General features: G+C 43.1%; 2 protein-coding genes and 1 long non-coding RNA gene across 5 annotated transcripts in view; 1 reads left to right on the forward strand and 2 right to left on the reverse strand.

The window, feature by feature from the left end:
- The window catches only part of PDZD2 (PDZ domain containing 2), a 355,202-nt gene extending 353,261 nt beyond the window's left edge, over nt 1-1,941 (reverse strand). For all 3 annotated transcript variants that reach the window (XM_061615769.1, XM_061615750.1, XM_061615759.1), the window contains exon 1: nt 1,650-1,941. The gene's annotated coding sequence lies outside the window, so the exon portion shown is untranslated. The remainder of the gene's footprint in view (nt 1-1,649) is intronic.
- Nucleotides 1-26,003, forward strand: part of SUB1 (SUB1 regulator of transcription) — a 414,045-nt gene that overhangs the window by 144,934 nt on the left and 243,108 nt on the right. The window lies entirely within an intron of this gene.
- LOC133375645 (uncharacterized) lies at nt 2,768-8,941 on the reverse strand. Its single transcript, XR_009760274.1, has 3 exons — nt 8,859-8,941; nt 6,120-6,263; nt 2,768-3,799 (listed from the first exon to the last, which is right to left on the reverse strand). It is a non-coding gene; the product is annotated as an uncharacterized LOC133375645 (long non-coding RNA).

Genomic DNA, 26,003 nt, shown 5'->3' on the forward strand with positions numbered 1-26,003 from the left:
ACATAATGAGAAGACATGATTTATTAGAAAAGACAACAATGCTGGGGAAAACAGAAGGGAGTAGAAAAAGAGGAAGGCCAAACAAGAGATGGATTGTTTCCATAAAGGAAGCCACAGACCTGAACTTACAAGATCTGAACAGGGTGGTTCATGACAGATGCTGCTGGAGGTCGCTGATTCATAGGGTCGCTGTAAATTGTAATTGACTTGAAGGCACATAACAACAAACAATTCTGAGTAAACTTGGTTGGAATGAATGCATCCCCACGACTACATTGTCAGGTAAACCTCTCCGGAAGAGCTATTCTTCAACTGGGGTTACATTTCTGAAAAGACCCCCTTCCGTGATAGCTAGCCCGGAATTTTACTCTATTCAGAAGCTGCTTGGAAATCGGCCTACAAAGTCTTCTCATTAACTTAACAAACCAGCTTAAAATTGAAGGAAATGAAGAACTCATCTATGCAAATCAAAATAATCAAGGCAATCTAGGTAAATGAAGATGATCTCTGCAAATGAACCGAGGGCAAAGAAATCTACCTGGGAAAGGCGGGGGTTTCCCGACCGAGCTGCCATGACAAGCTCTTTCCTCTAGAAGGCGCATTGTCATGCTGTCCAGTCCGACGACGGAGCCCTTTCCTGACGTGCAAAGGACCGCCGCCCCAGGCAGCAACTTCTGGCCCCGGGCAGAGGGGAGGGCACGCCATTTACCCTTCTCGTAGAGCAAGTCGGTTCCTCCTGCCCGCCCCACTCCTTTGCGGTCCGCCTCTCTTGACAAATTTCAGCAGCTGAAGTCCTCTAGCCAGTGACTTCATGCCGTTCAATCTCAGCCTGGTTGGGGGGGGGGGAGCTGAAGGGACGGGCACCAGTCCTCCGGAACTTTTAAGCAGGCTGGATTTTAAGCACCCGGGGGGGGTGAAGCGAGGAAAGCGAGAGGGCTTGGCTACCCCTTCCGCTCTGCTTAACATCCAGCCCGTCGAAGAGTCCTGGAGAACTCGAAAGCTTGCTCTTTGTTTTGTGACCCTAATAAAAGGATTGCCCCACTGTGGATTTGGGGGATTTTTTCCCCTTAGTGGAGAGGGGCACACAAACGCCCCTCTCCGCAAGCAGAGCGAAGGCCAAGCTGTCATTCCTAAATCGCCTTGGCTCGGGAGCGCGTCTGGAATCAGAGGGGACTTCTGCCTTGCAACAAGGGAGCATAGGGAAAAATAAAATAAAAGTGGAGGAAGGCATAGTCAAATCTCTGTGGCCCATCAATAACGGGAAGACTTTTGCACAACTTTCTTGGACGTTGACCCCCCTTCACATACACACTTATGCACGCAACATGCCCCCCCTTCAGAAACGAGAGGGGCCAATTCCAAACCAGAGGGGGGAGGAAACTCGGTTTTCAGCTTGTTGCTTTCCTTTCGAGGTCTCTCGGAAGGGTCGCGCTGTCCAGATTGCCCCCCCCCGCCCCATCCACATGTGGGGTGGAGTCTCAGGCTGGAAAAACTGGAACGCTCCAGGTACAGAACTGCCTGCTCGCACCAGCCTCTTGACACTCTCGAGAATCCCACATTTCACCCGCAACCGCAGGCTTCATTGCAACCCCCTAAAACAGCCTCGTGTGTGTGCGTCCGCCCACCTCTCCGCAGCCTCTCCGTCTCACCTGCTTGCTGGTCCAGAAGCACAGCCGACGCTTCTCGCTATTCAAACTAGGCTGAAAGGAGGGGAGGCACGCAAAGATGCGAGTCCTCCCGCTACTGTTGTTCTCAATTTAGCTCCACCGCTTGTAACCATTGGGGGACCGCCGCAGGAACCGCCCACCTCTCCTCTCTCCGATAGGTGAAAGGCTTCGAAGGAGAAGCTTTGATTCGTAGCTCAAAGTTCCCCCACCGCCAGCGCTCGCCGCGCTTTGCTTTTTAGCGAGAGGACGAAGGAGGCTAAAACTCCTGCCCGCCTTTTCTCCCCTTTGCGTCCAGCGTTTATTATCGAGGAGCGGGCCACCTCCTTATTTGAATAGAGGCGGGGCCAGAGTAGAGTCCTTCAAAGCAGGAGAAGGAACGGAGTTCCCATTGGCGGGGCGATCCTCTTTGAGTGACACGTCAGGGCGGGTATTCCCCACCACCACCACCAAGGGCCAGTGAACGAAGGTATGAATGAATGATGTGTGGCTGGATTACTTTGATTCTGACAATCCTCTCTGCGATTGGAGGGAAAGCAACAGAGGCAAGCTCAATTTCCACATGTGCCCTCCTTTGCTGGTGGAGAATTGCTGAGCAACTTGCTCTGTTTTTCCCGACTTGACAGCTGCTTTGCTACTCAAACAGCTGGTATGGCATAGAGCGGAGGAGAGCCTCGCTGGGAGTCCAGAGTCTGGGAGTTCAAATCCCCGCTAATTTCATTTTTCATTTTCATCGTGTCTCCTGGGCAGCCATGGGCAAGCTGCATAGTCCCAAGGAGCCCAGTTGCCCCCCAGCTGGCAGTTGCGCACAAGGAAGGGGATGGCTTTTGCAGCTGTGGCAAGCTGAGCAGGCCCTAGCGACCTGGGGAGGACTAGCCTCGGAGGGAGGCAATGATAAACCCCCTCTGAATACCGCTTGCCATGAAAACCCTATTGATAGGGTAGCCATAAGTCAGGATCGACTTGAAGGCAGTCCATTTCCATTTTTGCTACTCAAAGCAAAGCGGGAAGAAACTGTGAACAGAGAGATGTGGACTTGTTTTAAAAAAATCTTTTTTTAAAATGTAGCATACAAGCACAGCAAATTAAACCAGAACTACCATTAGAAGCTAAAATGATGAAACTGAGGTTATCATACTTTGGACACATCATGAGAAGACATGATTCACTAGAAAAGACAATAATGCTGGGGGAAACAGAAGGGAGTAGAAAAAGAGGAAGACCAAATGAGATGGATTGATTCCATAAAGGAAGCCACAGACCTGAACTTACAAGATCTGAACAGGGTGGTCCATGAGAGATGCCACCGGAAGTCTCTCTTTCATAGGGTCGCCATAAGTCATAGTCAACTTGAAGGCACATAACAACAACAAGCACAGCAGGAGCAAGCTGTGAACAACTTGAGACTTCTGTCCCATCACTTAGCATTCAGGGAATATTAGATAGCACTCGCCTCATTTGAAAGATGACACTTGCACAGGTAGTGTTAAATCCTCAGTGGGTCCTGCGGGAATCACAGGCCCTTGCAAGAAATAAGAGGCACCAGTTCCCCCTTTGGGGCCTCTGCCAGGCCTGGATTGGCATGGGTCTGGATTGCCCCCTCCTCTCTGGTCGGCTGGCCGCCAAGAAGGCTTCTCTCTGTGTGTCGTGTGGGTTCGGTATCAATTTGAAACAGAAGGCGCAAACTTTGTCTTTGCCAGTCTTGCTTAATTAAGGCAGTTCCCAATCAGGTCTGCCGTGACACTGAAGCATAAGAGTCAGAGAGCATCTCCTGCTCACATGGGTGCTGGGTAGCATCCCTGCTTCCTCCAACCCTGAAGCTTTGTCTGAGGAGCTGGCCTTAACATGGAGTACAGTGAAGCTGTCGCTTAAGCAGCAGATTCTATACAGGGCACACTTTTTCTTGCCTCCAATTTCTATCTCTGTGAGTCATTTTTTTATATAAAAAATACCATGGTCCAAAGCAGAATCCATCCATCCATCAATGTGACTTTTCACTTCAGGTCAGAAAACATCTGAGGCTGGCCACAATCATTTCAAGCGCTTCCAAGGCGGTGGTGATGTACTCCCAGCCATTTTTCAGCTGTACAGATATGCTTAGAAGTTGTCTAGAACCAGGCAGGTAGCCAGAAAGGCTGCACAGAAGAGAACACAAGTTTGGCAGGGGTGAGTCAATGAAGGAACAGGTAGAACCCAAACACTCATGGCTTTAATATAATTCAAAGTTACTTAACTGTATTGAATATTAGTTTTAAAGAATACTTCAGTGTTAATATTAGGTTTGTTTTTTTAAAAAAACACTTTAATTTTAAAGAAATGGAAAAATAGGTACTTGGTGCTTTTCAGTCATTCCAGTGCTTTTTCATGCATTGGCTGGAATATGAGAAGCCGAGAACATGTTCATTTTGTACTGAGTGGAATTCCACCTCCACATTTTTTCTAGATATTTCCATTTTTTTCAGGGCTGGCCCAAAAAATCTTAATCTAATGTTATATGCAATCAAGTGTTTCCCCTTTTATTAAGACACTACTTGTGGGTGGGTGGGTGGGTGGGTGGGTGGGTGGGTGGGTGGGAGGGAGGGAGGGAGAACAGATGAAGGTAAGAACTGGTGTCTGACTGGTACAGCAAAGCTTTTTTGTTTTTTAAGTGAGCCTTTGGGGTGGGGGTCAGCTTCAGGCAGCATAATGCCAGGCAGAGCAATCCAACTCAGGGGAAGCCTGAAGAAGGGGTGCCGCTGAAGGAGGAGCCAGCAGGAAGCTCCACTGCACCCATTTGCGGTGTCGGGAGTCGCCAGGCCAGTGGAATGGCAGCGCAGCCAGGAGCTGTGGGCATCAATGGAAAAGAAAAAGCTGGCTCTCATGAATACCCCTACTGCCGAGTAAGCACTTGGCATCAGCTACCATTATAATTATTTCCTCAGACCAACCTTTTTCTCAGCATAACTTTGGCCCGGATCAGGACCCGCAGGAGTGCTCCGAACGGGAGTTGGATGTTGCATAAGTTCCCACTCAGTCCTTTCTCTGACACACACCTTTTTGGGGGCCTTCCACCAGTTTCCACTGGCACCCCTTCTCCTGGGCTGGGCTTCCCTGGCAGACCCCCAGCTAAGCCAGCAGGGTTCCAGGTCTGCCACAGCTGAGCTCAGGCAAGGGGTTTCTGCCAGCAGAGCATGGCAGAACTGGGAGCCTGCCAGCTCAGCCGGGTCTGCCACATCCAACTCAGCTTGGTGAAAATATGAGTTGGATTGTACCCTTAGGCCAGCACTGGTTATTTTTCTTCTTCAATTAATGCTACAAATGTGAATAAAAGCCTAAGGCACACGGATACAACATTCCCGCAAACAGTCTTAAATATACCTTCATAACAGCACTTCAAAGTCTCTTGTTTGGGTTTTACTCACATCTCTCTGCACAACACTGTCTTCTTGACTCCTTAGCACACTAGAGCTAACTGAACTGCATCCAAGTGGATTGAAGTATTCCAAGTTAAATAAATAATGTGAGCGTTGTGGCTCATTTCACAAGCACAAAATAATAATTTTGGTCTTAATCCAAAGGGAAATAGAAATGGACTGCCTTCAAGTTGATCCCAACTTATGGTGACCCTATGAATAGCGTTTTCATGGTAAACGGTATTCAGAGGGGGTATACCATTGCCTCCCTCTGAGGCTAGTCCTCCCCAGCTGGCTAGGGCCTGCTCAGCTTGCCACAGCTGCACAAGCCAGCACCTTCCTTGTCCGCAACTGCCAGCTGGGGGGCAACTGGGCTCCTTGGGACTATGCAGCTTGCCCATGGCTGCACACATGTAACCCCTGAGCCACTCACTGTGGGGGTGATCTTTAGCTGGCCCTTGACACCCAGGAGACATGAGCGGGGATTTGAACTCACAGACCCTGGACCCCAGCCAGGCTCTTCTCCCCATGTAGCTGCATGCAAAAAAGTGATTTCAATTACTGGTATTAAATGCTGATCCTAGATAGTTGATGGAAATATACATCTATGTCTCATCTGCACTGAGCAGGAATTGGGAACAGAATGCACGGCTCCCAAACCAGCCTTGGGAACTGCAGGCATCCATCCTAGAAATCCCCTAGGCTAAATACATATCATACATTTAAAGCACATGACTCCCTGTCCCCAAAGAATCCTGGGAACTGTAGTTTGTTAAGGATGATGGGAAACTGTTAGGTGTAAACTACAGTTCCCAGCATTCCATGTGCTATGTATGGTGTGCACACAGGCCAAAGTGATCCACCTAGGTGTATATTTTCTTATCACTTCAATCGCAGACAAATTTACCTAGTTCTTTTAAAAACCAAAGCTAGAGGTACAGAATTTAAGTGGAATTTTCATAATGCAGAATACAGAAAACTGGAAATATACACTGCACTAGTTATAGCAGGACTGAAAAAAGCATGGCAAAGGTGAGATATAATAATATGTTGCTAGACTTACCAAGGTGATGGCCTTGTTACAAGCCGGTGAATGTGACATCTCAAAGCACCATTCTGTTTCCAAAGGAAGCAGCGGCTCAACATTTACAAAGAATTGTTCCTTTGGCAACATTTCTCATGATGGCAGCCATTACTGACTCTTTTGCTAGATTTGTGAAGAATAACAATAATCCACTGAATTTCTAATAAAGTCTTGGCAGCAAATTATAGTTGCCTCATTGTGTCAGTTTTACCACTGGCATCAGTAGGGGCAAGATCTGGCTCGGTATTACTGAATGCAAAACTTATTTCTGAGAGTGTGAAGCAAATTTCTGCTAACAGACAGCAATGAAACTGACACATTGTGTGTGAGTAGGAGGCCCAGTTCATATAAGAGTGGGAATGCTGGGGCTAGAAAAGCAAAGCTTCATGCAGGTTACAGTAATACCTCCATTAACAAAGTACATGCGTTCCTGGATATTGCTCCTTTACAGAAATTTTGGTTCCAGAGGTAGGAATAACATGGAAAGAACAGGGATAGGTTCCTACACCACAAAAAAGAAGAGCTGTTCGAGATATTTCAGCAAACTTTTTATTCAAAACTAACAATAAGCATATCTGAAATGAAACAACCAGGTCAGGTAAGCCTTGACAAGGAGCCACTTTCTGACTATGTCAGAGTGTGTGACCCCATACCCCTCCAAAAATACTTTGTTAAAAGGTGCTTTTTTTCCTGAAGGATTTGTTAACTGAAGTCTTACTGTATGATGCCAAGCAAAGATACCTCTCTGTTTTCCTATGTCCCTGTGCTGCCTGCTAGTTCGTATTGAACAGGTGTGGCTTTCCCCCCCCCGTGGTCTTTCATCAGGCTTGTCTTTAGCTACCCAAAACAACCTTAGTGAAAAATTCCTGAAGCAACACCAACCTAAGTGGGAGGGGGGCAGGGTAAAGGGGAGCTGCCTGTAACATTTGAATTTGGCCAGAGAAGAGAGTTTTGAAGCTGCCTGGGAAAAATTGCTAAGAGTTTCTGTTTGGCAAAAGGGCTGGAGGCAGGGCAATCCCTAAATGAGGTAGCGCTCCAGGGAAGGAGCATATTCAGCAGCCTCCCTGCTTCTTTAGTCAACTTCAAATACCTTACTTTGTATGTAATCCATTATGCATGATATATCCAGGTCATACAAGACAAGTATGTATGTGTGCATGAAATTGATCATAGTCACTCATACATCATTTGTTGAGTGGGCACAGATGTCATATTCCCCCCCCCCACAAATGAAAAGCAAACATCAATAAAATGCTGGCCACACAGCTCTGTTGTGCCAGCTTTACAAGTGAAGGCGACCTATGTCTCCAGCATCCTCTGAGGAAATCAGCATGAAAGGTACTGCTTTAGTCACTGAGAAGTCTTCTAACATGATCCCTTGTCCTTTCCTGCTGATTGGAGTCAATCAGAGTGAAAGGAGGTGAGTCAGCCACTGAGAAGACTCTTCTCAGCAGCTAACACCCCCCCCTTCATGCTGAATGGCTCCTAGGGATGTCTGTTGTTGTGGGAGGAGGCATTAACAAGGATATCATTCTTAACCCAGCAGCAAAAACGGGGAGACGTGGCTGTGACTAACATGAAGGGACCCTGCCCTTCTGAATTTGCCACTACAATACTGCTGTTGAGTGTACAGCTGGAATAGAGAGTGCAAGCACCACCACCCATTCCTGCACCCTCAGCAGTTGCCTTCGCCTATATATGGCCCTGGCTGCAGGTGACGTCTGTTGTGTGCAGGGGGGAGGGTTTGACAGGATTTATAAGCAGGAGAAGCATGGTTTTTCAGGCCCAGAAACTTTCTCAATACATGAAACATTTAAGAGTGAGCTCTGAAAATCAGACTTACGGAGTGATGTCCTGTTGAGCAAATGATAACAACAAACTGGTTGTAGTGCCCTGTTGATATATTGGGTAGGATCAAGTGGGAAAGCTTGTCCTAGACTCAGTGTGGCGCCTCAAACATCAGGTGAGAGTTGCATGTTTCATAGCTCCCCCCAGGGGGAAAATCTCCCTGCACATAGAAAACCAGCATGTCTAGGAGACCGATTTGGGCTAACCTCCTCCCTGGCATGTTTTTCACTGCATGCAGGCTGACCTCTTTTATGGGAGAATATCAAAACGTGCAAGCTCCCACCTGCTACCTGAAAGGCTACACTGCATTCCAATAAAAGCTTCACTTTGTGATTCTGGTAAATAAATCGACTGGGCCTGAGCTCCATTATCTTTGCTTGATCTGAGATTTTAACCCCTTTTCTTCACAGTCAAGACCTTTATTTTTCACCATGAGCCTTTACTCCCTTCTCATATAGGTCAACAGGTTGTATGCTACTACAAAACAAGGATTAAATTCCACATCTGCATCATGAAATGCCACACCTATATCTATTCAGCCACACCTATAGAGTTGTGACAAGTTTGCAACAAATGATTCTTTAAAATTACTGGGGGGAATATATAGTTCTTTCTTGAATAAGAGGTACACCAGGAAAGGTCTAGAGTAACTGAAATCACAAAACTTTGAAAAATAAGACAAGTGTTTAGCATGTGGATTGCTGGATGCGCACACTGCTAGCATGTATTGTTACTTGCAAAGTTGGCATCTTGATGGGAGAACTGGATTTGCTTGTTATGTTTTGTTACTTGCAAATTGGAAAGTGTGAAAACACCCTTAGATAGCTGTGGAACTGGTGTGAGAAGAGAAGCAGGTTTATAATTTCTTACCATTTTCAATTGATTGATCTTCCTGGAGAACATTGTTTTTCATTCTTGAAAACTCCATATCAGGACTCTCATGCATTCTGTAGCGATCTCTCCCAATGTAAAAACAAAACAGAACAAAAACAAAACTGCAGTACTCTTAATGCTGGGATATGCTAGAACCTATGTTCCAGATATTGCCACGTGTTAAAAAATCCTTGACACAGTCTTTGAAGATTTAGTTAGGTGATGTTTTTATCTCACTCTTGTCCTGGAGATTTCAGGATATACATTAAAAAAACTGTGTTCAGTGCAGTGAAAAATGCACAGCCTCATCTGCAGTATGTAGGGAAAATGGGGCTTTCACTGGATACTTTTGAGTCCACATTTGTGCAAACTTCATCTCCATCCACATGTTCAAGATAGATGTCAATTTCCATAGAAGCGGCTACCACATACATAATTGCTTCCTGGATCAAACTGCGTATCTGGATTGGCTGCTCATTGGATGCATCACTGAATCTACACAGTTTGCATTATACATGCAAGGCTAGCCCCCCTCCCCCAATGATAAATTTAGCATCTGCTGAGAACCCTTTCCATTTCTCCTTGTCCTCTGAGGAACCTATGGCATTCCTATGAAACATCTGCACCATACAGCACATCCCACATCTAGGCTGGGTCTACACATGTGAGAAAATAAGATAGGAATGAACTGGCCGAATGGACTATACCATTTCAGACTGCAGGTGAGAAATAACACTTTTTAGTGGTCCCTCGTGCTAAAAAACCACACTTGCAAATAGAAAAGTTGCCATATTAGGGAGAATGGTGCAAGCCCTTGTTATGCTGTACTGGCTTTCAGTTTGCAAGGACTTTTGCTACACAAGGAACTTAAAAAAAAAAAAGTAATCCCGCAGCTGCAGTTTGAAGTGGTACAGTACATTCTATCACTATCAAAATTACCAACTTATTCTGCAATATGTGTAGAGACTGAGACAGTATAATGTTGTTGGAGTGTCAGATTCAGAAATGTCCACTCATTCTTGAAGCTCACCGGATTATCTTGGCTTAACTAGTCTATCTCACAAGGTTATTGTGAGAATAAAATGGAAGGGAGATAGTCTTCCCTTATTGATCTTGTCTTGGAGGAATTCTGAAGAAGCACACAGAACAGAGCCTTTTCTGAGGTGGCTCCTAAAACTATGGAACTCTATCCCAACTGTAATCAGGCAAGCCCCTTTGCTTTTTATATGGGTCTTAAAAACTCATATTTTAAATTGCAGCATTTGGGGGGTTAATTAGTGATGTTGGTGGTTGAGTTAGATAATTTTACTTGCTGCCCTGCTGGCGTGCATGTGTGTAAGTATTGTGGGTAACTTATGGACTTGCATGTCTATTTTACTTGTAACCATTTTGGGAGGTGATTGCCTAAAAACTGATTGTTAAAAATAAGCACCCCAAAGCTTCCCAGAACAGTTTGCAAACTGCTCTAAGGGAAATAAATATGCCTATCAACCTACTAAAATAAGGAACTCTGTGTAAGTCCCCCGTCTTCTATCTTTACACACATATTTCACCCTCACACAGATTTAAAGTTCCCTTGATACGAACAGATGTGTGATGGAGTGCCAGTGTGGGGTAACGATTAAAGATCACTTAAATCTAAATTGTTATGAATCATGGAAGGCTGATGTATCATCTGGTAACAAACACAGGGGGATGTACCAGGCTACCATCTTTAAAATCTGAAACTCTTTTAAGTTTAAAAGATACACGGGTCTGGAACATTTTTTTTACTGGAAGTTGGCCTTCAGTGGTATCTGATCAATTATTAATTGCTATCAGCATTTATATTGTCTACTATAATTTACCTTCTACTAATCAAAACTGTTCCTTAATAAAAACCATCTAACAGCCCTCTCGGGATTCATCACTTACACACTTGACCATGCAGTTTCGTACCACTCTGGCATGAATAATAATGCTAGAGCTAAGTGGTCACCCAATGAACATGAATGGAGAAAGAATCAGGATAGACAAGAGGAATTACTTGTTCACACAACATGTAAATTATGGAATTCACTATCACAAAATGTAGTCATGGCCACCAACTTTAGATAGCTCTAAAAAGGGGGCAAATTCATTAAAGATAAAGCTATAAATGGTTGCTGCTCATGGTGGCTTTGTACTATCTCTAGAACCAAAGACACAGCATGTCTCTGAATGCCCTCAGGCCTTGCTTGTGAGCTTTGCTGAAGCATCTGATAGGTCACTGTGGGAAACGGGATGTTGGACTAGATAGGCCTTTGATCTGTTCTAGTAGGAGTTTTCTTATGTTCCAAAAGAAACCTAGAAAGGTGTATAGAAAACCAACAGAAACAACTAGGCTTCTGAGAAAAGACTTGGCTTCTGAGACATTTTCCATTCACAGGTTTTTCACTAGGGAAAAAAAAGTTGTAAGAATTTATATGAATTCTTCAACACTAACTAAGGCTTGAAAAAGTGAGCAGAATGAAACAGAGTTCTAGTCCTTTCCCCACTGCCATCCCTCAACTTTTCCTCTCCCAAGCGCAGCACTTTATATTTTTTTCATAGTAATGAATGAATGAATCATGGCTGTTTCACTTACATGGGAAAACACAGAGTTACTTTCCAAGGCACCATGGGGAAGGTAGGGGGGCTAATCCTATCCCTTGGTGAATGCAGTCTCTGGTGTGAGAAATGGGGTTTTCACCCTCTCAGTTGTGTTCTAGATTGCAGGCTCTCTTTGTCCCAAACAAGTCAAATGGGAGCCACTGAGAAACAAGTCAGTCCCTTTCTGCACAGATCTGCCCTATTTGTTGGTCACACTAGAGTGTGACAGAATGTTGGACAGATAAGATATGATTATTTGGAAATTAGAGAAAAATAGGAAAATATCTTAAAACTATTTTATATAACGCTGGAAACCAGGATGTGCATGTAACACCCAAATATATCTTAATGCCGGTCCTTTGTTACTCCTTCTTTTGTGGGGATCAATCCAATATTTTCACTTAGGGTGCATTACACAGGCACACTTGGTTTGGAAACCCATGGAAATCCATAAACACACACACACCTCTCTCACCTGTAACTCCTGTGAAAATATGTTACCTGAATGAAGAATATTGAAATTGGCCCCCAAACAGACTTGTGAACTGCAGGTCTCCTTGTTGCCCACTTAACCGTTAAGATGCCACTCATGCCATTCCCAATACTGAAAGAGATAACATGAGAAGCAACTTTTTGATGTACTAAAGCAATCCTAAAGCAGTTCCCATTGCATGCACAGTTGTTTGCATCGACATGTAAAGCAATGGGAGCATGTGGAAATTAAATACTTTTATGTTGTTTGATAGAGATACCATCATAGTTCAGCTCGCAGTGATAGCAGCATTCACTGTTTTGTTGCTGTACCAGGAATATTTATATTCTGCTGTGAAGGAAGGCTGTTTATTCACAGAACTGGCACAGCAGATTTATGCATGCATTCTTTGCAATAAATATCCAGTGCTTTTAAAGGCACCCACTGAGTTTTTAAGTAATCTTTCTCATGAGTTAATGTACAGATCTTTTATATACACACAACCTAGGCTGGCAAGCCAGAATGTCAGCATGCTTTATCAATCCTGCATTGAACTTACATGCTCTGCTAGAGGAAATTAAACACACACATAAACGTAGGCTACAATCCAATACACACTTACCTGGGAGTAAGTCCCATTGAGTGGAGTTTACTTCTGAATAGACATGTATTGGACCTCAGCCTTACTTACAGATCAGCAATGTTTTTGAGAAATCAGTGTTCTTTACAATCTGCAGTGAATAAACAGTACAATTCTCATGTTATTACTAGAGTCACAGAATAGCTAAAAAGCATTAGTGCAATTTAGTAAGTATTGTGACACAACTAAATCTCTTTGAAACCAATGGAATGGGACTTAGCTAAGACTAACTTAAACCCAATTGATTTCAACTGAATTTCATTGCAACTACCATTTGTTATGCCCCGGCTTTATGTTGGATCAGCTCCAGTTTGAATATACATTCTTGCAAGCTTTTGAAGCATGCATAAGTTTTCTTCAGAGCTAGCCATTTCCCCCACAACATCCGCTGGCTTCTGTAGCTGTCGTGCTGACAGTCAAGTGGAGCTAATTTTATTTATTTACAATATGTATACACTGGCCTTCCAATAAATTCCCAGTGCAGTTCACCTAAAAGGAGTTAGAAGGAAAGCACCAAAATTCAGTGGTACAGCATGCTTTGTTTCTAGAAGGCCCGCAAATTACCTTTTTTTTAAAAAAAAGGGAACCCATGTTTTAAAATATCCAGTCTGCACATTTTAACTTGGGCCTAGTGCTGTGGTTGGCATCCAAATGAATGTTTAAAAAGGAGCAACATGTCAAGGCCGTGTTCTTCTCCCACCACAATGTACAAATTAGCCCAATTATCATAAGAACGGCTCTATGCTGGATCAGACAAAGGATCTTTTGGTCCAATGCTCTTTCTCTGTCAATGGCCAACCAGGTGTCCCTAGGAAGCTCCCAAGAAAGGCACGATGGAGATAGCCACATCACATTAAGGGGAACGGCTGTAGCTAGTAGCTCAGTTACAGATTCTGCTTTGCATGCAGAAGGTCTCAGGCTGAATCCCTGGCATCTCCTGGTAGAGCTGGGAGATAACCCAGTCTGAAACCCTGGGGAGCCGCTGCCAGTCAGTGTAGACAATACTGAGCTAGATGGGAGCAATAGGGCTGACTCGGTGTACAGCAGCTCCCTACTTTCCTATTGTTTGTCCCTGTTATCTGATGATAGCAGCTCATTGCTTCTCATAATAGAGGCTCCACTGCTGTTTTGTTAATAAACTGGATGTCCATGGATTTGTCTAATCCTTAAAAAAAACTATATGAGTAAAGGGTGGGGCCAAAGGCTTCATAGAAAAGGTGAGATTTTCAGGAGGAAAATGCAAAAAGAGGTGGCATCATGCAGATATTGTGAGAGGAAGTTTCAGGCATAAAGGAATGCAAGGCAAAAGGGGTACACTTGTTTTTCTCAACGAAAACAAGAGAAACAATGACGGCTGCACTGGGACTATAAAGGGCATAAAAGTAGTCTTTAATAGAAACCATCAGAAACACATTGAAGATTTTCCGGGTGTTTTCCATAAAAGGCTAATTTTATGCACAGCTGGTGTGGTCATTGCCATCATTTTGTTTTCATATGCTTTACACCTTCCAGTTAATCCATTTGTATGCATTCAGAATTTATTCCTAGAGAAAGCTTTACATGTGATATTTTATAGATATCAGGATATGTGGCATAACTTGTAGAGTAGTAAAACTCAAATATCTTTCCAAGATAGCAATTATTATAAAAGGAAACAAGTAAATATAAATGGTTACCCTTAAGAAAATCTAACAAATGCATTTCAACGTAAATCAAATGTTAGATAGCAATTTATTGCGTTTGCATGGCAGAGGGTTGACAATGTGAAGTTTTTTTAAAAAAAATGGAAGAGATGTTACTTTTGCATGAGATGAGGCACAGACATATAGTAGGAAGCATGAAAAATTCAGAGGGCTGACAAATCACATCAATCAACTGAAGTCCTGGTGGATGCAGAAAAAGAAACTGACCTATAAAATGTAAAAAGACACCACTCTTAAATTATTCGTTTCCCCACATTCCCTGCTTACCAATAAAATTAACCAAAATGGAGACAATAGTCAAGAAATCGGAAAAAGGCTAGGACTGGGGAGGGCAGCTATGAGAGAAGTAGAAAAGGTCCTCAAATGCAAAGATGTATCACTGAACACCAAAGTCAGGATCATTCAGACCATGGTATTCCTGATCTTTATGTATGGATGTGAAAGTTGGACAGTGAAAAAAGCGGGTAAGAGAAAAATCAACTCATTTGAAATGTAGTGTTGGAGGAGAGCTTTGCGCATACCATGGACTGCGAAAAAGACAAATAATTGGGTGTTAGAACAAATTAATCCAGAACTATCACTAGAAGCTAGAATGGCGAAACTGAGGCTATACTTTGGACACATAATGAGAAGACAGGATTCACTAGAAAAGACAATAATGCTGGGAAAAACAGAAGGGAGTAGAAAAAGAGGAAAACCAAAAGAGATGGATTGATTCCATGAAGGAAGCCACAGACCTGAACTTACAAAATCTGAACAGGGTGGTTCACAACAGATGCTACTGGAGGTCGCTGATTCATAGGGTCACCATAAGTCATAAGCTTAATGGACAATATAAAAACTGACAAATCACCGGGCCCGGATGGCATCCACCCGAGAGTTCTCAAAGAACTCAAATGTGAAATTGCTGATCTGCTAACTAAAATATGTAACTTGTCCCTTGGGTCCTCCTCCGTGCCTGAGGACTGGAAAGTGGCAAATGTAACGCCAATCTTCAAAAAGGGATCCAGAGGGGATCCCGGAAATTACAGGCCAGTTAGCTTAACTTCTGTCCCTGGAAAACTGGTAGAAAGTATTATTAAAGCTAGATTAACTAAGCACATAGAAGAACAAGCCTTGCTGAAGCAGAGCCAGCATGGCTTCTGCAAGGGAAAGTCCTGTCTCAGTAACCTATTAGAATTCTTTGAGAGTGTCAACAAGCATATAGATCGAGGTGATCCAGTGGACATAGTGTACTTAGACTTTCAAAAAGCGTTTGACAAGGTACCTCACCAAAGGCTTCTGAGGAAGCTTAGCAGTCATGGAATAAGAGGAGAGGTCCTCTTGTGGATAAGAAATTGGTTAAGAAGCAGAAAGCAGAGAGTAGAAATAAATGGACAGTTCTCCCAATGGAGGGCTGTAGAAAGTGGAGTCCCTCAAGGATCGGTATTGGGACCTGTACTTTTCAACTTGTTCATTAATGACCTAGAATTAGGAGTGAGCAGTGAAGTGGCCAAGTTTGCTGATGACACTAAATTGTTCAGGGTTGTTAAAACAAAAAGGGATTGCGAAGAGCTCCAAAAAGACCTCTCCAAACTGAGTGAATGGGCAGAAAAATGGCAAATGCAATTCAATATAAACAAGTGTAAAATTATGCATATTGGAGCAAAAAATCTTAATTTCACATATACGCTCATGGGGTCTGAACTGGCGGTGACCGACCAGGAGAGAGACCTCGGGGTTGTAGTGGACAGCACGATGAAAATGTCGACCCAGTGTGCGGCAGCTGTGAAAAAGGCAAATTCCATGCTAGCGATAATTAGGAAAGGTATTGAAAATAAAACAGCCGATATAATGCCGTTGTATAAATCTATGATGCGGCCGCATTTGGAATACTGTGTACAGTTCTGGTTGCCTCATCTCAAAAAGGATATTCTAGAGTTGGAAAAGGTTCAGAAGAGAGCAACCAGAATGATCAAGGGGATGGAGCGACTCCCTTACGAGGAAAGGTTGCAGCATTTGGGGCTTTTTAGTTTAGAGAAAAGGCGGGTCAGAGGAGACATGATAGAAGTGTATACAATTATGCATGGCATTGAGAAAGTGGATAGAGAAAAGTTCTTCTCCCTCTCTCATAATACTAGAACTCGTGGACATTCAAAGAAGCTGAATGTTGGAAGATTCAGGACAGACAAAAGGAAGTACTTCTTTACTCAGCGCATAGTTAAACTATGGAATTTGCTCCCACAAGATGCAGTAATGGCCACCAGCTTGGACGGCTTTAAAAGAAGATTAGACAAATTCATGGAGGACAGGGCTATCAGTGGCTACTAGCCATGATGGCTGTGCTCTGCCACCCTAGTCAGAGGCAGCATGCTTCTGAAAACCAGTTGCCGGAATCCTCAGGAGGGGAGAGTGTTCTTGCACTCGGGTCCTGCTTGCGGGCTTCCCCCAGGCACCTGGTTGGCCACTGTGAGAACAGGATGCTGGACTAGATGGGCCACTGGCCTGATCCAGCAGGCTCTTCTTATGTTCTTATGTTCATAGTCAACTTGAAGGCACATAACAACAACAACAATCAGGATGGTATAGCAGAAACCTGGGTATATAATATCTAAGTTGGTCCATAGTCAGGCATACATATTTTTTTCATAGTACTTCATAAACCAGGAGGAAGATACAGATCAGTCTGCTAAGAGATTACAAGATGTAAAATACAAAAGGCATTGACATTTCTGTGTTAGAAAAAGACATGGAAGTCATTTGACGGACACATCCCATAAGTGCAATGGGACCTCCCCCTCCTTGCCCCATGCCCTCCCCAAATCTGCTGCAGAGGGTTCAGGGAACCCCTTAAATCTGCATGCGGGAAGGAGAGGGGATGAATATTCCTTTGCACAAGTAGAAATCCTTGTGCTGACAGATGGTATACAGGAAATCATGATCACACAAGCACTGTGAATGGAAAAAACCAAGGAGCAATTAAAAGATTTTATTCTTTGTATCTTTTCTGCAATCTCTTTCTGCCTTCCAGTCTGACATATTCAGCCTGGGAATTAGTTGATACATTGATGGCTTACTAAGGTTAGTTTTTGTTCCTCCACAAGCGCTGAAGTTTCAGACATAGTACTAACCTGCCAGTTCTAACAAATGTTCAGGCTTGTCTAGGTTTGCACATCCCCCCCCCCCCAATAAAGAAGGCAGAGGAGCAATAACTAATTTTACATTTGCTGGAGTAGACTCTTTTTTGCTTTTGTTATTAAACTTGTTTAACAGGATATCAAGCACTAGGTTAGGAGTTTTCATCCACGTTTGTTTAGTTTTTTGCCTTTACCTTTGAGGACCTCAGTGTGGTGTAGAGGCTATCCTATTTTAGGCTGTAAGCACGCTAATCGCCAGATCAAAGCATTTTCATTAGCCACACCCAAAGGGGGAACGGGTTTATCTGCTGATCAGTTGTGAAATCTCTTAGAAGGGAATTTTTTAAAAAACAACAACACTCAGGCAGCTCCCACCAGGTTTTACAGGAAAAAGGGGTGGGGTTTGGATAGTATCGTATGTCCCGGTTTTCAGTATAGAGAGGTAGAGACACAGTGGAACCAGCAGAACAGTGAGCATGTTTCTACCCTTAGTCTTGCAATAAGCTGCTGTAGTAGGCTGTGGCTGACAGAGTGATCAGCCAATGGTCACTCAATGAGTTTTATGGACAATAGTATTTAGGAATCTGTAGTCCTCCAGATGTTGCTGGACACGGCCGGAGTTCGATTCCAACGGAAGGAGGAAGTCGAATCTCTGGTAAAAGGGGTCGAGGTCCACTCAGCCTTTCATCCATCTGTGGTCGGTAAAATGAGTACCCGGCATATGTTGGGGGGTAAAGAAAGGCTGGGGAAGGAACTGGCAATCCCACCCCATATATACGGTCTGCCTAGTAAATGTCGCAAGACGTCACCCTAAGAGTCGGAAATGACTCGCACTATAAGTGTGGGGACACCTTTACCTTTACCTTTAGTCCAACTACATATGGAGGACTGCAGGTTCCTGATCCCTGGGCTACATCACACCAGTTCATATTTATGTTCCTGTCCCTTTTCAAAAAATCAGCTTTAACAGGAAAACTTTCCCCCAGTATATTTTTCCTGCAGAAGTTGTTTGGTTGAAGGCTCATTCTCTCTGTTTTCATGTTCATAATGCATAATGGAGTTCTCTGTGTGTGTATAGCTTGCGTCTCCAGTGCCTCATGAAGAGGTGATGTACTTGTTAATGTCAATGTAACCATTTTACACTGACATAAGCCGTCACTGCCTGCAATGCTGTCCTCCACTAAGTGCTTAGTCTCCTGAATTTTTTATGTTGGCACAATCCATCTATGACTAAAGGCTCGCAATAAGATTTATCATGTTTCTTTAAAAACCACACAAAAGTCTGCCATTGCCCCTGATTTGCTCCTGTATTATTGCAGTTAACCATGCAGCAGACTGTGACCTACTTATAACATTCCTTTCACATTATGTTAAAAACCCTCACTAAATATATTATTTCACTTCTACTCTTCAAGAGGAGTGAAAAGAATCAAGGTAGAAGAAACACCACTCTTGAACACAGGAAGCACTCTCAGGTTTCTGAGACTTTCCCAAGCTTTGCCAAATGTTTTCAAGCTTTTCTCTACTCGTATACGGACTAGAAACTCGGCTTTTATCTTTAGATGAAAGCTGAGTTTCTTAGGATGCAGATTTTCTTGCTAGTTATCAAAATGACACCGTCGAATACACAAGAGTTCGCTTGCTGTTGACCGAAAGTAGCCAACAGACAAATGCCAAACTCTGGAGTAGCATCTGCGCCTTAGGCTATGCAGCTCCTCCTATATTTTCCTCTCTGTGAAGTGCTCTTGTTCAGCAATCCAGCCAGCCAGCCATGCCCCTTTTCAGGAAATTCTATTTCACACACACATATGGTTTTCCATTTTTTTCTCCCGTCAGTCAGCATTCCACGCCCACTGAGCGTGCTCAGTACTCAATGGGCTGGGGTTTTTTTTGGGGGGGGGTTGCTCCCTTAGGTTTTTAAAAAACTTTTTTGTGCTTCTGCAAACCTTGGGGCTACTCCAGCCTGCTGATACCTCCCCTCTTGTGCTTGGCTGGTGATGTTTTGGGTACTTAAGGATTCACACAGGAGAATAAGATTGCTAACTAATAGGCAAAAAAACTATTTTTGCAGTTTGAGAACATATCTATAGCAAACAGATATTTCTATCAAACTTTAAAAAGCAGGGAAATTGGCCAGCTATAGTGAATGCACCAGGGGAGCAGGAGACCTGACCTCCTCTCTGAGATGGACTGCCCTACAAATTTGTAAAAATGCAAACACAATTTGGGTTGGTCTTTCACAGTCCAAATCCACTTCCTATGTAGCTTGGAATTTAACATGTGCCTCTGAAACCTACTGGTAAAGGGTGGCCAATAAATATTATTATTGTTTCAGTGGGTCAGCTCAGAGTAGGACTACCATTGGATACAACCCTTGCTCTGTCTAACCCAGTATTGACTGCTCTGTTTGGCACCAGCTCTTCAAGTGCTTCGACAGAGGTCTTTCCTAGATCTGTTAATTAAAATAGTTTGCATTGTGTTCAAACTACAGAGGAATGGGGAATCTCCTGCACATGTATACCATTTGCTCATTCGCAGAGCTGTGGCCTAGCATAAATTTACACAAGTGACTAATAGGTTACATGTCTCTTCTTCTCAGGGTCTAGTGAGGCAACAAGGAGCGGGGGGGTCAGCAGGCACGGGGGACAGACGATCATAAGAAAAGGCCTGTTTAGTTCAGCATCCTGTTTCTCACATTGACCAACCAGGTGCTTCTTGGGAAGCCCAGCAGCAGAATGAGCTGACAGCACTCTCCCGCTGCTGTTTCCTAGCAATTGGAAGTCTGTGGTATGCTGCCTCTGATCCTGGAGGAAGCATATTGCTATTGATGGCTGTATCCTCTGTGAATTTGTTTGTCTTTCAAAGCAGTTGCTGGCCACACCAACATCTTGTGAAACAGCCAATGAGTCTAGTAGACCATGAGCTAGATTCAAAGCATGGACATTCACACTAGGGCTTACAGAGAGGGCCATCATAGCTCAGTGGGAGAGAATTTGCTTTGCATGCAAAATGTCCATGGTTCAATCCCCAGCATCTCCAGGTAGGGCTGGGAGAGATTTTGGAGAGCTCCTGCTAGTCAGGATAGACAATAGTGACCTAGATAGACCACTGGTCTGACTCAGTACAAGGCAGCATCCTATGTTCCTACGAGTGGGGTGGTGGTATGAGTAAAGCCAGAAGGCCTGCTGCTGGTGGCTAATGCTGTTGCTGTATGGAGAGAGGGAATTCTATTTGTTCTTGATAAATCACAGGCCCAAGCAAAACTGGAGAGGAGAATCACTATTGTCCCTTTTCTGCAGGCGCTTGCTGATTCAGGAGGGGGGTGGAGTCCTCTCTTGTCTAAGACTGCAGTCCTTTGCATGCGTAGCTGGGAGTAAGCCCAAAAGAATATAGTGGAAGTTCATTCTGAGTAAACATATATAGGATTGCACTGCATTAAGTACCAAAGGCCAGTTCTTCCTCCTAAATAACCATTTTTCAATAACTCCCCTTCAGCAGAAACATTTTACCAGGGCAGAATACAGACATTTAAAATACAGTATTACAAGCAAGTAAAACACATTACAATCACAGGAATGGGGTGAGTCCTGAAGACATACATCTCAGGAGCCAAAGACCAGGGTAAAAAGAAGCATCTTTAGCATTCACTAATAACCGGACAGTGAAGGTGCCAGATGCACCTCTGTGGGGAGGGAATTCCACAACTTAGGGGCTGCCAAAGTGAAAGCCCTCTCCCAGGCCACCATCCCCTGAACTTCTGAGGGTGGTGGAAGACATGACTAACTTAGGTCCATCGATTTCAATGGGTCTACTCTGAGTAGCATTATCATTGGATACAACTCCAATTGCCTAGGTTTTGAAATTCTGAGGTTGATGGTATTTTCATTTCCTCCTCACTGCAGAATCCCAAGGAAAGAAGGTGCAAGTGCGAAGTAACAAGAAACAGATACCTTCAGATCACTTCCTGAGAGCATTATTGTATCTGCAGACCTCTAAGTTTAGTTCTAGTCTCCTGAAAAAGAAGGTGCGTAATCTCTTATTCAGTGACCTACATTATAATGGGTTTCCAAGCCTTAATCTATTCAGTCATCAGGTGTCTACAGTGTTGGAGGGGTATGTGGAATGATGAATGTCAATCAAGCACTAAACTTCAAACGCTCCAGTCTTGTGTAGTATGCAAAATTATCTCCAAAATCCAATTTGGCTAGAATATAAAAATGTAAGTCACTTCTACCCTTAAGCTTTAGCACAAGAGACAACAGTTTCCTGTCTCAGCAATTGTCATATCCCCATAAACTAGGTCATTACAGATAACAAACCGAGAGATTGCAACTGGTCAAGGCTACCCAGCCAGTTAACTCATATGAGAGGAATCAGTTGAACCTGCAATAGACTCTCAACACTTTGGCTACTAAATCCACACACATTTACTGCAGGGATAGCCAATCTGGTGCCCTCCAGGTATTGTTGCACCACAGCCCCCATCATTCCTGTTCATTAGATATGCTGGCTGGGATTGATGAAGCTCAACATCTGATAAGTATCATGTGGCCTATTCTTGTTCTACTGTGCCATACTGTCACAAATGGAATAATGATCAGATCTGCAAGGTGTAGTCAACTGGCTCATTATTTGTTTTGTGTGTGTGATGGATTAAAGTACCACCCCAGTTAACTGACTTTTTATTTGGAAACACTACCTTAAACATGTGAAATACTTCGGACACACAAAGGAAGCATTCTATAATTATTAAGTATTATTATGAAATTGACAGGGTTTTTATCAGCCCTCCTGCTCTACCACCCCAGCCTTGGCCTGGAAAGGAAAAAGTCACTGCCCCTAAAAAGCGGAGATTGGGGAAAACCTGTGTCACAATTATGTGGGATTTAGAAAGATTCTTCTGGGTGGTTGTAGGCAACAGATTAAGATTCACCTGATCGCCCTATTTGAGGATCTGTGTCAGTTAAGAATTTTTCCTTGTTTGATGCATCTGAAACAAGTTTTTTTCTCAGAACATGCTTCAGTTATGCCAGCATTCATGAGCAACAAGTTATTTCATGGCTGCCATCTCCAGAGCTTGGAAAAGTTACTTCCTTGAACTACAACTCCCATTATCCCAATCCAGTGGCCATGCTGGCTGGGGCTGATAAGAGTTGTAGTTCAAAAAAGTAACTTTTCCAAGCTCTGGCCATCTCATCATAAATCCCAGAATTTGAACTCTGCCATGAGAGCCAGTGTCTATCTCAAATGCTTGTGATTGTAAGAGAACAGTAGGCTTCCAGCCCACATGGTTATAAAGATAAGCTGAAGAAGGTGAACATGTCTGCTAAGTCTTGCAAGACTAGGAATCAGGACACAGCTTCCAGAAGCCAGTGTGCAACTTTCCCTGCCAGTATACCATGAAACTAATTTTTCCTTCCATTTCAGCATTCTAGATAGTGGTTCACGCACTTTGAAAAAGGTTCTTCAGGTGTAATGTCAAGCCATGGTTTGGCATGATGTCTGAAGCAGTATCTGTCAAACCATGGTTTGTCAATGACTGCCAAACTAGGATTTGGAACTACAACACAACATTGATTTGTCAACCAATTTGGGCAAATTATGGTTTGGCATTACATCCAAAACAACCCATGGTTTCAGAAGCCACTGTTTGGGGTAGCATCTGAAGATCATGCTTTATCTATTTGGAACACAAATCATTATTTGTATCAGGGTGGATTGATTTGAATCAAGGCAATTTAAATAATTGATTTAAATCATCAAGAGAAACCCTTGATTTAAATCGAGTTGTAACTTATAGTTCTTCACCTATTTCTTAAACAATGGTGCAAATTTGATTACTAAAACATGTTAATTTAGAACTCAATATAGCATTTTACGAGAATATATTTTGTGTAATTTTTATTAATTTAGGAAATAGTACATAATATTGCCTGTGTCAAGCTGCAAATGCTTGTTTTTTGAGAAACAAGTATACAATGGAGTTTCCTAGGGAAGCTGTTTTGTTGAAGTAAAATAGGGAGAAGATTTATGGAATAAGAGGAGAGGTCCTCTTGTGGATAAGGAATTGGTTAAGAAGCAGAAAGCAGAGAGTAGGAATAAACGGACAGTTCTCCCAATGGAGGGCTGTAGAAAGTGGAGTCCCTCAAGGATCGGTATTGGGACCTGTACTTTTCAACTTGTTCATTAATGACCTAGAATTAGGAGTGAGCAGTGAAGTGGCCAAGTTTGCTGACGACACTAAATTGTTCAGGGTTGTTAAAACAAAAAGGGATTGTGAAGAGCTCCAAAAAGATCTCTCCAAACTAAGTGAATGGGCGGAAAAATGGCAAATGCAATTCAATATAAACAAGTGTAAAATTATGCATATTGGAGCAAAAAATCTTAATTTCACATATACGCTCATGGGGTCTGAACTGGCGGTGACCGACCAGGAGAGAGACCTCGGGGTTGTAGTGGACAGCATGATGAAAATGTCAACCCATTGTGCGGCAGCTGTAAAAAAGGCAAATTCCATGCTAGCGATAATTAGGAAAGGTATTGAAAATAAAACAGCCGATATCATAATGCCGTTGTATAAATCTATGGAGCGGCCGCATTTGGAATACTGTGTACAGTTCTGGTCGCCTCATCTCAGAAAGGATATGATAGAGTTGGGAAAGGTTCAGAAGAGGGCAACCAGAATGATCAAGGGGATGGAGCGACTCCCTTACGAGGAAAGGTTGCAGCATTTGGGGCTTTTTAGTTTAGAGAAAAGGCGGGTCAGAGGAGACATGATAGAAGTGTATAAAATTATGCATGGCATTGAGAAAGTGGATAGAGAAAAGTTCTTCTCCCTCTCTCATAATACTAGAACTCATGGACATTCAAAGAAGCTGAATGTTGGAAGATTCAGGACAGACAAAAGGAAGTACTTCTTTACTCAACGCATAGTTAAACTATGGAATTTGCTCCCACAAGATGCAGTAATGGCCACCAGCTTGGACGGCTTTAAAAGATTAGACAAATTCATGGAGGACAGGGCTATCAATGGCTACTAGCCGTGATGGCTGTGCTGTGCCACCCTAGTCAGAGGCAGCATGCTTCTGAAAACCAGTTGCCGGAAGCCTCAGGAGGGGAGAGTGTTCTTGCACTCGGGTCCTGCTTCCGGGCTTCCCCCAGGCACCTGGTTGGCCACTGTGAGAACAGGATGCTGGACTAGATGGGCCACTGGCCTGATCCAGCAGGCTCTTCTTATGTTCTTATGGTATCACCATTATAGTCTGCAATGATGTTCCACAATAAGGGGCACATTATGTAATCTAAAATAACAAAATGACACCCAATGGTAACTCTTAACTGTATCTTTCTGTACCATAAACTTGGGTTATAGATCCTAAACCCAGTTAACTGATTAAACAAGCATAAGGACCCAAGTGTTTTTTCCCATTAAAATCCAACATAGCAAACAGCTTGTTGAATAACACTAATACTAGAAGGCAAAGATTGACAAATGATGCATTCCTATAATGCATTACAAGGTGAATTATTCAATGTACTAACCAGTTGCTCCATTGTTCTTCAGACATATCCACATCTTCATCCACATCATTTTCTCCCAATAAGTAGGTTTCAATTATGATGTTTCGTCGTTCTTGCAGTTAAGCCCTGCATCCCCTCCTTGTACCGTTTACAATTTGCACATTCTCCTTTCTCACTCAGGGAAAGCATTTCTTCCAAATATTCCCAGATAAGGTCTCTCTTATGCCCAGAAGCCATGACAGTTATTCTGTGGCAAAAATCTGGGGGAATATAGGAACTGGAAGCTGTGTCTGTGCTACAGGGGCTTCCCTTTTTTTTCTTTCCAGTTCTCTCCACTATTCCTTTCTACTCTGCCTCCAAATGACCCTTTTTATATTGCTTTGTCCTAATTCCTTTGCCTTGTGTGGCACAGCTCCATCACCACTTACGTTCAGAAGAACCATCCCATTCCCATCCAGCCTGCGTCTTTGCACATGTAGCTTTAGTCAGGGAAACAAACTGAAAGTTCAGCCTTCCAAGAAGCAAGTGTTTGTAGTTAGACTGGGCAGAGCCATTTTCATGAGATGAAAAATGGAAATGATGAATGCCCGTGTTTGGTAGGTAACTCAATGTGTGTAACTGATAGAGCCATTAATTCATTTCAGGAGGCTGCAAGTGTAGGTTTGGCATGTTTGTAATAAGAATGACTTGAATGAGATATTTACTATTTTAGCAATGATTTTTTTAAAAAAAAATCAGAAAAATCAGTTTTTTAAAAAAACAACACTGATTTTTATAAAGCTGATTTAGTTAGTATAGTTTTTTTTGTGGTTTGGCATTATTTCTGAACCAATACTTTGTCCTCACTATCCCTAAATCTTGTATCAAAAATGAGAACTCAAGGGTTAAACAATATTGTATGTCTAGTTCTGCACAGAGCTGAGTCCATATCAAATACATATGCAAATCATTTAGGCTTAGGTCCACAAATCACAAAAATGTTAAAGAGTATTGCAAATTTGTGACATCTTCCCAAAATATCTCAGATCAACTATAAAATGGAAGGCAGGATTGGGGTGGGGGGAATCCTACATGATTGTG

The sequence above is a fragment of the Rhineura floridana genome, chromosome 1 (assembly GCF_030035675.1).
Source record: "Rhineura floridana isolate rRhiFlo1 chromosome 1, rRhiFlo1.hap2, whole genome shotgun sequence".
NCBI classification, from domain to species: domain Eukaryota; kingdom Metazoa; phylum Chordata; class Lepidosauria; order Squamata; family Rhineuridae; genus Rhineura; species Rhineura floridana.